Source organism: Trematomus bernacchii, unplaced genomic scaffold, assembly GCF_902827165.1.
Source record: "Trematomus bernacchii unplaced genomic scaffold, fTreBer1.1, whole genome shotgun sequence".
NCBI lineage: Eukaryota > Metazoa > Chordata > Actinopteri > Perciformes > Nototheniidae > Trematomus > Trematomus bernacchii.
Window position 1 is genome coordinate 806,615 of NW_022987803.1, and position 18,168 is coordinate 824,782.

Genomic DNA, 18,168 nt, shown 5'->3' on the forward strand with positions numbered 1-18,168 from the left:
GGAATGCCGTGGTTCATTTGGCCAGGGTCAGTGTTGTCTGACAGGGGGAGAGGTGGAGGCATTGAGTGATGGAGGGCTGTGAATGGCATCGCACAAAACACCAGGGAGGAGCCCACTGACCTGTCTGAATGGAAGAAGGACAGGAGGAGAAAAGAGGCTCTTTAAAACTCAATCTGGCCAACCGTAAATGTTTGTCCACAGCTTTTCTGCTGCCATTACAGGAATGCTATTTGCTGGGCCTATTGTGCCTTGTGGGAATAGCCTGACTCAACCTGGCAGCTCAAACTGGAGATTTGTCTACGTACTTCCTATACAAAAGGTAAAGCAACCGAACACGCAGGCCCACACAAAGGCTGCAGAAACGTGATCGTCTTTTCAGGGCTGCGTTTTGTGTGAGATGGAGGTAGGTGCTTCCGCTGGCTTGTATAATTGCAGGTCTCCACTCCCCACTGTGGACCTAGCCCGGCTCCTGCTCCTGTCGCTTTGTTTCTTCCTGGGCCCAGTCCCCCGCCCTGGCTGGAAGCGTTCAGGGAATATCTCCTTCTGTTTTGGGTGTGCCTGTGTACCCGCACAGATGGCCATTTATGCAGCCTGCATGTCAAACACCACGCTGGGCTTATCGCTAGCAGTGACTTCACTGCCAGTGACTTCATGCTCTACCAACAGGCTTTTGTTTGCATATACTACATGTTTGAACAAAACAGGGGCTGTTTTGCCAGGGAGGGGGGTCTGATAAGCAACAGGAGGGTTTCTCTCCCTGCTCTACCTCTCTGCTGAGTCTGTTCACTCATGAACAAGCAGTTAGCAAGCAGCCTCATCCGTACACTGAAACAGTCAGTCCACTTTAATTGTTTATATCTCGCCGGAGAACTGTTTCACCACCTAAAAACATGACTTCATGTCTTGTGAAGGATGGTATCAATAACCGGTACCTGATTGGTCAGTACAGGGATAGCGATAAGCTGCTGGACAAATTGTGCTGCTCTCTGTATTTGTGTTACTTTACGTTCCGTTTGGTGAGAAACACGCAGCTTGGGTGATTAAGTTGTTTAGACCGTTTCAAATGCTGAGCCTCATCTCTCAATTCTCTGTCGTTCTGTGATCCCCACAGTCAGCTGACAGGGCAAAATGTGCGTACAACAGGAGTAACATCAGCAACCTGAAACTCACACATCCAACATGCTGTAAATCTGAAGCAGAGCAGCGTGACTTACTGTTTTAACAAAGTGTCTGCTAACATTAGTGTCAATGTACTGTCGCCAAGTTTAGTGCAAAAGATATCCGCCTCTTCACTACAGCAGATTCCGGTTGGTTTAGGTGTGTTCTGTAGCCACTAGCTGGCATACATCGCTAATTTGCTTGCTAGGTAAATTATCCATTGTGCACTGATGTGTCTGCTGAATAAAGACGCTCATAAATGTAACGTAATGTTTCCCCGGTGTCAGCTTACGTAGATACAGCTGTAGTTATGGTCTAAGCCAGGGGTGCCCAACCTTTTTTTAACCGAGAGCTACTTTTAAAGTTGCCAGTCTGCCGAGATCTACCAGTCCAACTAGAGAGGCGTAGCCATTACTGACAGCCTACTACCAGGTAAATACACACTTCTACTTGTATAAAACTGACCTTTGTACGATTAATACTTCATAAAATACTGCAGATCCTTTATCTTACCTCTTTCTAATCTACACACATACAAGTATTTAACTGAAGTTACACAACAGCGTTGTTGATACAGAGTAGGAGTTTATTCACACGTCACATACTACAGTGGGTCATGTTTTCAAGAAACATTGAACAATGCTGCCACATATGACACAGGAAAAAAAGAAAAGACACTGAACCCTTTCTTTGCCATTATATAAAAATAGTGTTGCTACAAAAGTATAAATTAGGCTTACTAATAAGACAACTCAGATCTGAAGCTACACAGGAATCTGCTGCCAAAGTGCAATAAAAAAGACAAAATTAATAGAATCAAACCCTTTTGTTGTTGCATTTTAGTAGAGTATAAAAAGAAATGCCTTTAAAATAGGATGCAAGCAACACTAGTTTCTTAACCTGAATTGATAATAGACTATAATCAATTTAAACAGAACAGATCTTAATGTTTGCATTCTTATACCATTGTGTACAATAATTATAATGAATAAGTTCAAACAAACTAAAACTTACAGCTGATTAATAACGGTATCTAACTTGAGTTTTTATTATATCAAAAACCTGTTGAAATGCTACTGTTATTTTTACTGTCCCCAAAAAGCGCGTCGGCAGCCTCCAGGAATGCTTCTTTCACAACTTCGCCGTCTTTGAAAGACTTGTTTCGCAAAACGTGACTGACACGATAAGATGCTATGGTAGCAGCCTTGCTCTTGTTGTTGGGCCTGGTGAAAATGGACTGCTGTGCATTTAGCTGTCCTTTCAGGTCCCTCACCTTTTGGGAGCGTAGGGCAGAATTACAGATGTAGCAGCTAATTTAGGACAGTTTGAAACGCGAGGGTCGTGGTCGGCCCGTGAACGGCCCGTGAACGGTCCGGGAACGGCCCGTGATTTGCCCGTGATCAAGAGACTGCCTCCAGTCTGACTTGAGACCGCCCCCGTGATAAATAAATGTAATTATTGTGAAGCCAGCTGCAATGGATCATTGATCCACCAGGGGGTGCAGTGGGGTTCCACACTGGAGCTCATGTGAAATCAATGTACAGTATGTCTGGTACTACTGTATAGCGGATCTTTGTTAAGATCCATATGTCATGGATAGGATCATAGTCTGTGCTAAATCAGAGACATGTAATCATTTACAAAACATCACCATGTTGTTATTTAACAAAATAATGTTGTTTAGTCGAAAAAAACGAACGAGAGGAAATGCAGCCGGCTCTCGATTTTTAATCCTAATTTAATCATCATCTTCACCACGATCATTTATGTTTATGTTCGCCGAATTGACATTAAATCACTGACAAATATGAATATTCTGTATTCAACTTCATTAAAACGTTATTAACGTGCCTAAACTCAGTAATTCACTAAACATATTTATATTTTAATGGAGCCTTGTCAGGCAGATCAGGATCCCGATCTTGATCCCTGGGTGTTATTTTTTCCCATAATGACCAAGTCGCTGCAAATTATCCCGCTTATTACATGGCCACATTCTCAACAAAGTAACCACATGACTCCCAATATTAATTGAAATGCTTTTATGGATTTAGAAAATGTTTTTATTGATTTAAAAAATAGTTGTATGTATTGATTTAAATTGACATGCATCCGCTAAGAAAAATAGTCCGTTGTTACCGTTTTTTAAACAGTCTGAATGCTGTGTGTTTACACACCTAATGGCCCATCAGCCACAGCTCTCTCCCCCCCCCTGATCTTTCTTCTCCAGCAGTTAAATTAACTGTAGGTTACTCTGAGTGACAAGCTTACAGTTAGTGAAGTAACACTTTTTTTTTGTGAGTCACGACCTGGCTGTTTCATTCTAACATAACGCTCCAAATGCTACTGTTTCCACTTCAATACAGCTACACCATTGTTTGGTTTCCATGGTAGCGCGTCTCTTTAGTAGCATTTTTAAACGATTTTTGGTCGAGCCAAAGTGCTGTACATATAATAAAAATACCCTACAGTAAAGACACTTTACAGCAAATACAACAGCACAGTTTGTTCAGAATATCAGTATGAGAAAACGACACCCTCTGTCCTTAGACCCTCACATCGTACAAGGAAAAACTTCCAGAGAAAAACCCACATTTCAAAGGGAAAAATGGGAGAAACCTCGGGGAGAGCAACAGGATCCCAGGATGGACAGAAGTGCAATAGATGCCGTGTGTAAATCGAAGAGATAATGCATTTTACAGCGTAGGTAGACCGCATGACAAATAAAGAAGTGTAATGTAAACATTTACATTATTATGATTATTTAACCTGTTAAGCCCGAGAGACCCCGGTACCGGGGCCCTGCCGCAACATCTTGCAGGAAACAGTGTCTGAGGGCATGTTCATTTAATAAAACTATGAATGTTTTATATCCATGTAACGGGAAGAAACTCATCTAACTGATCATTTTTTATTTTTTTTCAAAAGAAAACCCACAATGCTAACACTGAGCCTCTGAATTAGCAACGAGCGAAGAATGCTAACACCTTACTGCACCGAAAATCACTCACAAAACCTTATTATTTATCTTTTCACCACATCCAACACATCGATTCACATCGTGAGGTGACACAGAATCTATTGACACCGACATTACCACTGAATTATACGTATTTGCGACGTTATAAGCAAAAACGGACATCAAAACAGGTGACGCTAGGTAGCTAAAAATGCTAACATTTTACCTTGGCTCTGTAGTCTCTCCAAAGTGGTCTTCAATGGCATTAAAACGATAAAAACGCTGCTGAAGTTAATCCATAGGTTAATCTAATGTGTCTGTGTCCCTTTGAAATTATTTCTGATAATCCATAAGCATTAAAACTGCTTTTCCGTTTCCAGATGTCAAAGCTAGAGATAGGTTCACTCTGATTGAAAATTACATGCGCGAAGCCCCCACCTTTTCTCTTCACAACGTGTGTGTGTGGGGGACTCCCCCTTCGATTCTATTGGCTCTAACGGTCAGAAAGAGGTGTCAACCATCAAAATCGAGCAAGGGGGGCCAGAGATATGGAAAATCCACCCAAATGACCCCAGAAGTGGTTTCTTTTTGCTAAATCTCTCTAAAAAGGTCAAATGTCACTTGTTTTGCATCAATCTTGATACAGGGTACTTAATATATGTTGTACTTTGGATTCCTAAAGCTTTTAGTCTACTAACCCATCATCCAAGGGTGGTTTTCACTATAAGTAAAAAATAATTTTTGGACGGACACTATAATTTACAGTTTTTTACTATGTAAAATCTGAATTTTCTTTAAAATAAAAAACATCTATCTTGATTCTGACTTTTCTACATCCAACTCACAGGTTTATCATTACTTTGAGAAAAAAGATTATTAATTTAACCCTTTTAGAAGGGAAGATATGGTCATTTGTTCTGGGAATGTCATTTTCGAGCCTGAGACCTGAAAAACAGGCTCAGGGCTTAACAGGTTAATATATAAAGACTATATATTATTGAATTACAAGATTAGATATACTTTATTTGATCTAAAATATTGATGTGTTCAAATGCTCTTCTAAACAAAACTGAAAGTCCATGAAAAGTTGTCTTTCTGTATTTGTGAATGAAGCGCCATCTCCTGGTTAAATCCGGAAATTGAAAATCTGGCAACGCCCTCTTGGAAAATAGTGGGAGGGCTTAACATTCCCAGATGCTGGTTTTAGGCAGGTCTTAGGCAGGTAGCAGGCAGGAAGCTGTAAACTGGAGTCTGAAATAAGCTGCTACATCTGTAGGAGGGAATTCCGTCTTGTAGCGTTTGTGCACTGTTTTGAAATGCCGCTCCTAAATTACCCTTCTTTGATAAAGCCACGCTCGCATTGCAGATGAGACAGATGGACTTTGAATTGGATTAGATCAAAAAATAATCATCCTCCCACTCGGAGTGAAAATTATATATTATATATAGTTTTTCCCCAAAGAAAATTACAGTTTTTTATTGTATTTCATAATTACAGGAAATCATATTCAATTTACAAGAATAAACGGTTTATTGAAATGTGTCATGTATTTTAACAAAAAAAAACTGTAGAAATGGAATACATTATTTATCTGTTTTTTAGCAGTTTTTAAATGCGAATTTAACAAAACTAACCGTAAAAATAAATGATTTTCTGTTGGCAAAATTAGCTGCATTTTCTGTAATTTTACTAAAAAATACTTTTGTTATGGCTATATATAACTGTCAAATACATAACAAATACTGTTAATACTCATTTAAAAAATGTATAATTGCAAGAAAATATATGAGTAAAGAAAGAAATATTTTGCAATTTTGCTTAATTTAACCACTACTTTACATTGATAAACTGAAAAAACACAGGTATTGACTATCCTATTATAGTAAAAAAAACTACATTTGAACACATTTTGACTTTCACTTTATTGCTACATTTGTATTGATTTGAAGATTTAATTGTTAAATATGTGAATTTCATGTTATAAAAACTGTGTAAAACCATAGAGTTAAAAAAAAAACTTGACTGTTAGCATGTTGGGTGCGAATTCCTACCAGAGCACAATTCAGATATAAAATGATACTATAACCCACCAGTAACAGCCTGTGGGTTATATAGGAGACATTTGGCTATGCCATGATACATCTATAAACTAGCTCATAGCTGTCAGCATTCACTGCAGGCAAACCTAATGTGACCATTCACTTATGATTTCTAAGTAGAAGAAGAAGAAGAAGAAGAAGAAGAAGAAGAAGAAGAAGATATAATGTATTCATCACTCAGAGGGAAATGTCTTCCCCCTCTCTGTTGTGTTTAAACACATTACACACACAGGGAGGATATACTGTACATGCACAAACACACAGAGCATATATATGCACAAACACAATCACATGCGGATAGGAGAGGGGATCGCAGAGAGGCTGCCAGATAGCCGGCGCCAGGGAGCAGTTTTGGTGTTCGGTGCGTTCACAGCCCAAGTAACATTGACCTGCTGATCTCTTTCAACACAAGAAAAAGCTGTGCCAATTTCTGACATCATTTAGCTTTTCAGATGATCAGAGACGCGAAGCTACCGCAAAGTCACTTGTGCAGCTAACGGTGATTGGCAGACAGTATGCAAAAAACATATTGAGTTTCACTGTAAGCGAAAAATGAAAGGATCTAGAAGTTAAATAACATTAGCATCTTCCCCTAGGCCTTATCACACTAGCATAAGCCCATAACATTGAACATGCTAGCAAGCACTTACAGCCAGCCTACTCTGAATATCAAAACCTTGTTAGCAGTTAGTGCTACCACTATGCTAAATTGGTATTAGCATTGCGATTACAGTAAAGCAACTCTACTAACAAACAACCAACTGTTGTGCGTTCACAACCCAAGTAACATTGACCTGCTGATCTGTTTCAGCACAAGAAAAAGCTGTGAACATTTCTGACATCATTTAGCTTTTCAGATCATCAGAGACGTGAAGCTACCGCAAAGTGCCTTGTGCAGCTAACACAGAGTGCATTCTCGTAGCGATTGCTACAACTGCACCATGTTTGTTAGGAAAGTAGCTTTTAGAAATGTATCAATGTTCTAAAATGTGTGACTTTAACTCAATATTTAAAACACATAGTGATTGGCGCAGAGTATGCAAAAAACATATTGAGTTTCACTGTAAGTGAAAAATGAAAGGATCTAGAAGTTAAATAACATTAGCATCTTCCCCTAGGCCTTATCACACTAGCATGTACAATTTAGCCCATAACATTGAACATGCTAGCAAGCACTAACAGCCAGACTCTGAATATCAAAACCGTGTTAGCAGTTAGTGCTACCACTATGCTAAATTGGTATTAGCATTGCAATTACAGTAAAACGAACAATGTTGTCCTTTTAGACGTCTAATAATATCCAACTATTCAATGCATCACATTGAAAGAATAGGCCTTCACCAAAGCATGTTGACAAAGCTAGTAACTACAGCGAAATACCTTTACAATCCAAGTCAATTAACTTAAATATGTATTGTGATAATGTCCCACACAGCTAGTTGGTTACAACAACAATCTACAGTGATGTCACAGGGATTTCAGGCAGCAGGTAGTTGAAGGTTAAGTACCTAAATTCACTTGTTAATCCATTTGCTATGGCTACAACTGCCTCATGGAACAACAAAGATTTATTTTCTGTTTGTTTAATATAGGAATGCATCTTTGTCTATCACACTTTGCTTCTGTAGATCTCCCATCTGACTTTATTGTGAGCTTGTGTTTTCAAAAAGTAAATTGAACATGTTTTATGAGACTGAACAGTCTCATGGGGTATTGGACTCTCTTAAAACCCAGGTAGGTGCAGAATAGGTTTCTCAAAAATAAAGCAATCAGGAAGGCAGTACTATGCATGACTAAAAATGATAGTAAACTATATGTACACGTTGATTAATACCTACTTAACTTGTACTTGGGACAGGACTGCAAAGTACAGATGGGATATTCCTGATCATAATCAAACTTATATAAATGTGCACCAACATTAGTTATCAGTGTTCTCTATTCTCAATTTAAAAGAATAAACTGACAATAAAGAAGTCTTATAACATATTTTGCTTGTGTCTTTGGAAGGCCTTCAGTGTTTGTTTTATTATTTATCAACTAGTCATTTTGTCAATTAAGAAAATAAAATCCAAATAATTAAACTATTATAATTGCAATGTAAATAGTTTGCACCCCATTTTTTTACTTTTAAATTAATCTTTATGGTGTGGTGTTACCAATTCTTAAAATAATACAAGGATTGGATGTTCATCAAAGGATTTTCAGGGCAATCGATTTGCAGCCAATCAGAGACGAGACTTCTGCTGCATGCACCCATCATGCACTGAGGCAGACAGAGCGCATGCACAAAGGCACTGATACTACAGAGACTAGTGATGGGAATTATGGCTCTTTGAAGGGAGCCGGATCTTATGGCTCCGTTCCTTTCAAAGAGCCGTTCAAAAGAGCCGTTCAAAAGAGCCGTTTTTTAAAAAAGGGGGCGGGGTTACTAGGTTTATCTGCGAAATAATCACCAGGATAATGATTGACTGCATTGCCAGACCTAATGTCAATAATCTGCATTGTAAACATGACACAAGGTGGCGCCATATCCATGTCATTCATGTCAGTGAATGTACTTTGAATTTACCCTCTGCATGTGTTAAGTAAATAAAGTTGCCTTGCCTTGAATGAAATTCACGCAACTCTTAATATTAGTAGTGTGTTTTTAAGTGGCGATGGAGATTATTTGTTGACCCTGCTTTAAAGGATATTTTGCCTTTACAAATGGTGCGCTTTATCACTGCCTGGGTTTTGGTTGAAGTGCATCCAAATGCTGCTGCGTTTTCGCGTTTGGCTCATTTTCCATCCGAAAAACACGTCGTCTATCTGTCCAGTACCACTTGTTATGACTTCTCTCTCTCGCGTATTCCGTTAAGACCCACCCCACCTAACTCCTCGTGCTGAAACCTACCAATCAGAGTAGGGGCGGGTCTTCACAGAATACGTTTGGGGAACAAAATCAAGCTTTTTAAAAGGCGAGTGAATTTTGGCAGGCAGTGAGTGCGGACCAACTTTGATTGAACGATAAGAAGAACGGCTCTCACCAAGTACGACTCGGTTCCCCTCGTTCGTACCAAAGAGCCGTTCAAAAGAATCGGCTCGTTCGCGACCGACACATCACTAACAGAGACCACTCAGTTAGCACGCAGGAGGTGAAGAGCACTGCACATGGCGCGCCCAGAGGAGAGGAATCAGCACTTTCAGAGGTAACGGTAAAAACTATTTATCAACGGATTCAAAACACTCAAGACTTAAAACATTGCAAACGTCAAAGTCCTAGCTGTGGTATACATTTTGTTTAACGACCGATAACAAAGTAATGTTAGCTAACGTTACCATAGCTAGGTAGCAGCTAGCTAGCTACGGTAGCAGCTAGCTACCATGCTTCGAAATTGAGCTGTTCTATGCCGGGTGTTATTTTTTAATTTTTTAATGGTGCGCAAGATGCTCGAGTGGCTGAGCGTGATGTGCAGTGATTGTTTCGCAATATTATTTAATAAATAGTTTAGCTAGCTAACTAGCATACATTCTCACTAACTCCTAATGTTAGCTCAATCCTTAGTTTTATAATCGATTTTTTTGTGGGCATAATGTTACACACAATGCACATTATCCATATATTTTAAATCCTATGTTAAGGCTATAATCAGAGGTGGGAGAAGTTCTCAGATCTTGTACTTGAATAAGAGTAGAAGTACTCAGGTCTTATACTTGAAGTGGTATTACTGTACTTCAAGCTGCTGCTGCTGTGTTATTTAAGTTATTTTTGATCAAGCATGTGCAAACTTGTGTCTCTTTTTTTCCCTCAGCTGTTAGCTGCAGTACCAGTAATTGCAACCTACCAAGAATAAACAGCAGCCAGAGATCCTCAAGTAAGATTTCTTGCCATATTACAAGTTTTATCAATTCTCAATGTCCTATATGGTATTGCTATGCAAACAGTGAAAGGATATGGAAATCATCAAGAGGTGGCTAAAATATGTTTTTCTGCTGACCCTGTCCAGAGCAGTACATTGCTTTGCTTCCAGGTGATTGCTCCTGTCTGCATCTCCAAGCTCGGCGCATACCGGCCATCAGTGGCGGACTGGCCATCGGGACGTTCGGGACGAATCCCGATGGGCCGGTCGGGCCACTCGGCCCACTTCGGTACCGGCAGGGGTGGACTGACCATCTGTAGAATCACCGAACGGCCGGGTCTGTTTGCTGTTTTTAAACGGCATCATTGAAGTTGCGCTGACAGGCGACAGAGGTCCACCGTTTCCCAGTCCGTCCCTGCCGGCCATCATCTACTCTAAGTAATACACTGACTATGGATAAGTACCTTATAAAACCCCACTTTAAACACCCAAACTATCCCTTTATGATGTGACATTTTCTACACTGTTAACATTAGGAAACACTTAAGAAAGAAAAGAAAGCTGCAGGAGCTGATCATTCCTAAAATACAATTGGCCATGTGATCACCAGTAAAAAACAAAAACAATCTGCACTAAATATTTTTTGGATTTATAAATGTTTTGTGACTTTTTCCTGTTGTGTACCTTAAGGGAGTTCTCCCCTGACAGCTGGACACTACATGATAGCAGAGGACCAGACCATCGTCAGTGGCAGTGTCCTGAATGTTGTCGACGCCCTGATACTGATGTTTGCAGCATATTACTGCCTCAACATCAGTTATCGCTCAGAACTGGGAGCTACCCTGGAGTTCTTGCAGAGGTAAGACTTGAATTGTAATTATTAAGTAATTCCATCTTAAACCACAGAGTAGAGGATTGTGCACATTTCTGAGACACGATAAGTGCTCCTGACAATACAAGATAATCGAGATAAAAAGATTATTGTGCTGCATTTTGTCTCGTTTCGTCTTGGGTTGTAAATTCAGCGTACCCCTTTCCTTTGCAGTGGTGTGCTTTGGCTCCTCCCTAAAAGCCCAAACTCACTCTTAGCCAATCGGTGGTATGTTTACTTCAGCTCAATGAAAATGACGGAAAGAGGGCCCTTTGTCGACAACAAAAGAAAACAAATTCAGTTATTTGGAAAAAGGAATTGTTTTCATGGAGTCCTATTGAATAGGGATTCAGGTAGGACTGTATAGGGGAAGGTTTCACTCGGAGTGACTTACACTTTGGGGTGTTGGTAAGAACACACAAGATTCTTGGTAGCGGTTGATTTCCTTAACTTATTAATATCAACACAACAGCACAGTAATACAGCCATGGAGCAGGTTTAGTGTATGTGTGTGGTCTATAACAGAGAAACACACAAGTATAATTAGAATAGTGTACTTCTACCACTAAGTAAAAGCACCTGATGACAATGGAATCTGACGAGGAAGACGCAACTATTTCTTGCACCGAAATGGGATGGGCACCGGAACCTGGTATTATTGCAGTGAACAAACGCATTAAAACTTATTTCGGTTAACTACGATGCTTTTACACCGCTCACTCGGCTACTGACAACCTCATCTGCCCCAGTTACACACAAACCTCTCAAGATGGCACTCGTAGCTACCCACATTCAAATGATCTTCAAGTGACCGCTTGCTCCTGTTTACAGACCTGCTGCGATACTGTTCAGTGTGATAGTGATGCCAAGTGACGACTTTATATAACAAAATCTATTCAAACCAATGCTTTAAATGTACAGATATGATCATAACAGTTAATGAAAAGTACATTTAAGAGTAGCATTGCCCTTTGACTTCAAGCTGTATAACTGTAAAGACAATTAATGGCTGTATCATCCACAGAATGTGTAATTAAACACTAAATGTAAGTGTACTTCTGTCTTAACAGGTGCCTATTCAAGATCAATCCGGACAAGGGGACTAGAGTGGAGAGGAAGGAATACAAACAAAAACAGCACTCGATAAAGATAAAGGTGCATTCATTCATTACAAACGTCGCTGACTTTGAATGGAGAGAGTTGAAACACACACATAGTCATGTACACACGCACACACATAACTGCTAGATTTCTTTAGTGTTTATAATTGTTATCTTTTGAACAAAATGTTGGCTATTGTTAAATGTTGAAATGTTTCATTGCCGGTCTATTCTGCTTTATTATTACTTAAAATATATTTTATTTATTGTTTTTATTTTTGTGATGTATATTATTATTTTCAATAATATATTGTATATATATATTTATAAAACGGACAAGTAAAATCAAGCAATCTGATTGGTTCTTAGCCGTGGTATACTGAGCGTATACCACGGGTAGAATTGTAAGTTACTTTTCACAACAACTCAGTAACCCTCCGCGTCTGAGATAAACAGTATACAGTTGGGCCGAAAAGCAAACTGCTTGCAGTTTGCTTTTCAAACTGGAACAAGAAAGCAGCGGAGAAGTAACGGAGCAGAAACCCTCCTTTTTACGCAACGGTCCAGACATAGATATCAAACGGCAAAAACATATTCAGTGTGCAGTTCCTTTGGCATTAGGGCAGGGATATTTAGATACTTTCCAAGGTTTGACATAATGAATTGTGCTACTTTTAAAGCGAGCAACGATGTTTTCAAATCTGTAATCAAAAAGGTCCGCAAAAACATTTAAGAGTAACTTCGACCTCCGGGGGGGGGGGTGTCTTACTATGGAGGAGTGGATTGAGGAGTGCCTATCTCCAGAACAAAAAGCACCTAAACGACGACATGTAGAGCTACGTGAAGAGCAGGTCGACCAACTGGAAAAGTATCACCATTCAAAAGCTTTCTGATGCGGGTCTTGAAACAAAGCAGAGAAATTATGACCGTTAGTGGCCACAGGTGCGAAAGCTCTCTCCAGAGCTACTGGAAGCCGAATCTCGGGGACCGGAGAAAGTGGAGCAATATTCTCGCCACGCCAAACAACAGCCTAGAACAACCTCAGCCTATACAAGTAACCACGTAAGCCATGCTACTGATGCTGGACAGTTTTTCAGTGAGTGCACAATAAACGGCAACATACACATTAATGTAAATAAATAGCCAAATAATGGATCAACGCTCTCTGTCTAATATGTTCGCTAGCTGTTGTTAGTGTTGTTGCATAGCAACCACCTCGCACTATGTTTCGTGCAGAAGGCAACAGAGGGACTATTTTATTTTGAACATCATTATTTACTAATAAAAACTATTTAAATTAGAGTGTGTATTTTTCTTTCATATTGCCACACTTGGTAACCGTTTTATAAAAGCAATAGCTCACTTCAGGCCGTGATATATGCTCATTATATCACAGCTAAGGGGGTTGTCGACCCTCCGCTTCGCGTCGGGCCGAACCACGCCCCTTAGCTGTGATATAATGAGCATATACCACGGCCTGTCGTGAGCTATTGCTTAAATATATTTGTGATTTTTTTTCTACAAAACAATGGACAGTTAATGTAAACTTGGGCTTTTGCAAGGTAAAATGACATGTTTACTTTGTGTTTTACATGTAAATGGTCTTAGATTTCATGAAGTTTGCTGACGACACGACCGCCATCGGCCTGATCACCGACGGCGACGAGACGGCGTACAGAGAGGAGGTCGAAAACCTGACATCTTGGTGCCAGGATAATAACCTCCATCTCAACGTCAGCAAAACAAAGAAGCTGATTGTGGATTACAGGAAGCAGCAGAGAGAGGGACACGCCCCCATCACCATCAATGGGACTACGGTGGAGAGAGTCAGCAGCTTCAGGTTCCTCTGGGTCCACATCACTGAGGACCTGACATGGACTCATCACTGAGGACCTGACTCATCACTAAGGACCTGACATGGACTCATCACTAAGGACCTGACATGGACTCATCACTGAGGACCTGACTCATCACTGAGGACCTGACATGGACTCATCACTGAGGACCTGACTCATCACTGAGGACCTGACATGGGTTGCGGTCGAATACTCCAAAAAAACAGCTCCTAAGTTCTAACCCTATCGTCTATTCCTTGACCTCGGAGTGAAACGTCATGGGGTTAAGGGATAGTGGATAGGAGAATTCAAAAGGATTTAGGAGAAGAGACTGCGGTACTTTAGAGAATCCGACTGCACTTTCACTATCCGACGTGTTTATGATGCGCCAGCGGAGGTCATAAATGTGCGCCTGCTGCGGTGGGGAAACTATGGAAACTACAGTTTTCTATACAGCGGACTACAACATGGATGTTTAATAAGAACGAGGGACTACTGTAAACTCTGCACCGTGCTCTGATGCTGTTGTTTTATGCTTTATGAACGGGGACAACAGAGAAACATATTCTTCATGACCAAAGTTGGAATTGAAATAAAAACGTTAGTCCTTAACATCTATCACTGTGTATATCACCATTCAAACATCTTTTTAAAAGTTGAACAAACCCCACACTGCTTAGTAAAGACTGAAATGTTGACTTTATTTGATCATTTCAGTAAAAACTAACGTTCATATTTCTCTTTTTGATTATAATACTGATGAACGTTCAAAACAAAGCACTTTGGCAACTTACCACATACGTTTTGAACCGTAACTTTCATGATATCATTTCTCGTTCATAATCGATTGTTTCCGTGAACGGCCGACTGTTGTGTGACGGCAAATGCCGCGGCAGCAAGGCATTGTGGGGCAGCATTTTCTCCTCTCTTTTCGGTTAGGGAGGTCCAGTGGTTCCTAAGCTAAAGGAGGTTATAAAGGAAGTTTGAAACCTCCTTTCCTTTTAATTTAGAGAATTCGAACGGCACTTATCATGGCTGCCACTGAGGGACTTCCGGGTCATTTCACTCCGTTAGGAAGGTTCCTAAGCTAAATGGACTATTCGACCGCAACCATGGACTCATCACTGAGGACCTGACATGGACTCATCACTGAGGACCTGACATGGACTCATCACTGAGGGCCTGACATGGACTCATCACACTAACACCATCACCAAAACAGCGGCTCTTTAAAAACAAAATTGTATTAGTCAATTTATTGAACATGTTAGAAACAAAACAAACAATAATAATTATAACAAAGATGGGCAAAATAAAAAAACGTTCAAGGTATAAAAATGTATTCTCAAAGTTTCTATCATGTTCAAAAGGGGCAAGAAGAAGCTTAAAAACGTTTCTGGTCCTACCCCCCCCCCCAGCGTACATTGTTCATGAAAATACAAGTTTAGGTCATCGTCATCAGCATCCGTGATATTGGATTCATTCATTTGTACAAAACAACCAAAAATAAATAACTTTTACAACGACAAGAAATAGCAAGCATCACTTCACAGGTCCTGCTCAGAACCATTCAGGATTTGGTTTCTAAATAAGAGTTTTAGTATTTCAGCTCATCATTACAGTTATTCCACAGATGAACACCTTCTGTTGTGATGCAATGAAGTTTGGAATTTGTTCGTATGGGTGGTTTTAAAAAAAATGCAGTTTCCTCTGAACATGTGTATGTTTTCTCTCCGTGTGAAAAGTCCCTGGACATTATGATGTAATTGTTCTGCAGGCTGAGGAAGTTCAACATGGACTCCAGGATACTCTGCATCTTCTACAGGTGCATCATAGAGAGTATCCTGACTGGCTGCATCACGGCCTGGTACGGCAGTGCAATCATATTCCGTTTACTTGCATATAGACTCTTCTTGCACTATCTCTATTCTATTTTATCTGTTTTATTTGTTCTATGTTCTATATATATGTTGCACTGTTGGAGGAGCCTGTGACTTCAGTCTTTCATTGCCATGTCTACACTGAAGCTAATGTACAAATGACAATAAAGCCTTGAATCTTGAATTTACGGTATTTTTTCAAATGACAACAGTAATCTTCTTTCTTTCAGCTTTTTTTGATCATTTAAAAAAATATTTATTCAGTTTTTCTAGAGGTGTATGACTCTATTCTAACAATTAATATATGTTAAAAGAAAAAAATGTCTTGTAAAATTACAGATTTCTTTTTGGCAAAAAATGTGATAGTTAATGTAAACTAAGGCTTTTGCAAAGTAAAATGACATTCTTTTCTTTGTGTTTTACTTGTAAATGGTCTTAGATACACGGTACTTTCTTGTAATAATAAAAGTAATTTTATGTATTTTAGCTTTTTTTTATCATTTTTTAAAGATAATTATTCAGTTTTCTAGAGGTTTATGACTCTATTCTATCAAATAATATATGTTAAAATAAAAAGATTTCATGTAAAATTACAGTAATAGAGGGTACTTGTGGTAAGGTAAGTAACTTTTTTTTTTACATCTTATCTCCGTATTTTCTTTTACTGTTTTTTTCCTTTTTTTAACGGACATTTTCTGGCGCCCCCGTCGCCAGAAAATTTCCGTTTTTTTACAATTTTTTTTACAGTGTAGGTAAGAATGGAGAAACCAGCTCGAGTGCGCTAAAATTTGAAAATACACAACCGAAAAAAATCTGCCCCTTCCTTCAGACTTCCTTACAGAGCCCCTCCTCCAACACACACGAACGCGCACATGACCAATGAGGGCACGAGATAAGTTTGTGCACGAGATGGAAGGCTGACAGGCAGGTAGGCCATCCAGTTATCTGCCGCGGGCCGAGGCAGATAATTGGACTTGCTTTTTACAGCGCTACGGCTTCCACAGATAAAATATTTGTATATATTTATTGCCAAAGCATTTAATGTATTCATTGCTATCGGGATGTTAAGAGCATTCCATGGAATATAACAAGTGTTTCTGAAGTGAATTACCTACCCTACCTTTAAATGAGGAATCTATTATGTTTTTGGGGTTGGGCTAAATAATACATGAGGGATCCCAAATCTTTGTTCTCTAAATGTTGTTTTAATGTTTTTTTGCTATAGTTATACGGTTATTTCTGTAAAACAATAAAATAAATGAACTGTTATTGAATCTCCCACATCTTCTCATTTAATGTCTTTATTTTTTGCACAAAATAAAGACATTAAAATTCTCAATAAGAGTTTCGATAATTCCAGTATCCATAAGCAATATAGCGGCATCGGTATCGATACAATCCTAATTATACCCGTTGCAAGTGACGACTGGTGACACAAAATCATAGTGTATGATATGTAAAAACTCATATCTGAAGTTTTTAAAACCAGTTAAGTTAAAAACAAATCCTCAAATTGTATATTGAATTGCAATCCTCCTTTAACAAACTCATCGCAAAAAAGCCAAGCCAACTGCCGTTGTGAGGGAGCAAAACATCCCTGGAGACGCTACATCCACAGAAATACCTCACCCCACTGAATGTGTGTGTGTGTGTGTGTGTGTGTGTGTGTGTGTGTGTGTGTGTGTGTGTGTGTGTGTGTGTGAGCCGGCGACAGTCAGCTGGTAGTAATATAGCCGCCCTGCATTCCAACAATGTTGTGAACTGTTTCTCATTAGTCAAAGGAAAAGTCCACGTTCAGAGTGGGTATGGCATTCCTTCAGCCCATCCTCAGGCTAAACACTTCATTTTCATCTACCTCCAAACAGCAGTTAACTCAGTGTGTGTGTGTGTGTGTGTGTGTGTGTGTGTGTGTGTGTGTGTGTGTGTGTGTGTGTGTGTGTGTGTGTGTGTGTGATCTGTGGCTGATCTAAAATATACAGAATTGTGTTTTGATAATTTTGCAAAATCATTTGTTGTTCCCCTTTTAAGGATTTGACTTAAAGGGGACCTATCATGCAAAATGCACTTTTGTACGTCTTTTATACATGAATATGTGTCCCCGGTGTTCCAGGGAACTCACCAAGTGTCAGAAAACACAACCCTCTCTATTTTCCTCCATACCCAAATCTCTAAAAAAGGGGCTGCAACGGATCTGATAAAAACTGATCCAGATTTGAACACTGTCCTGACGTCAGGACGGTGGCGCTACGGCTATTGGGCCAACTCCACCAATCAGGAGGAGACAGCCACGGCCATTGCCGCTCGAAAGCGCTGGAGACGCTGTAGTACATATGCCAGGCCAGTGGCGCTGTAGTCTGCCACAAAAGCAGCGAAGACTTGGTTACCATGGTTACCCTTCTGTTTATTCTCCGCTGTGGCTTTTT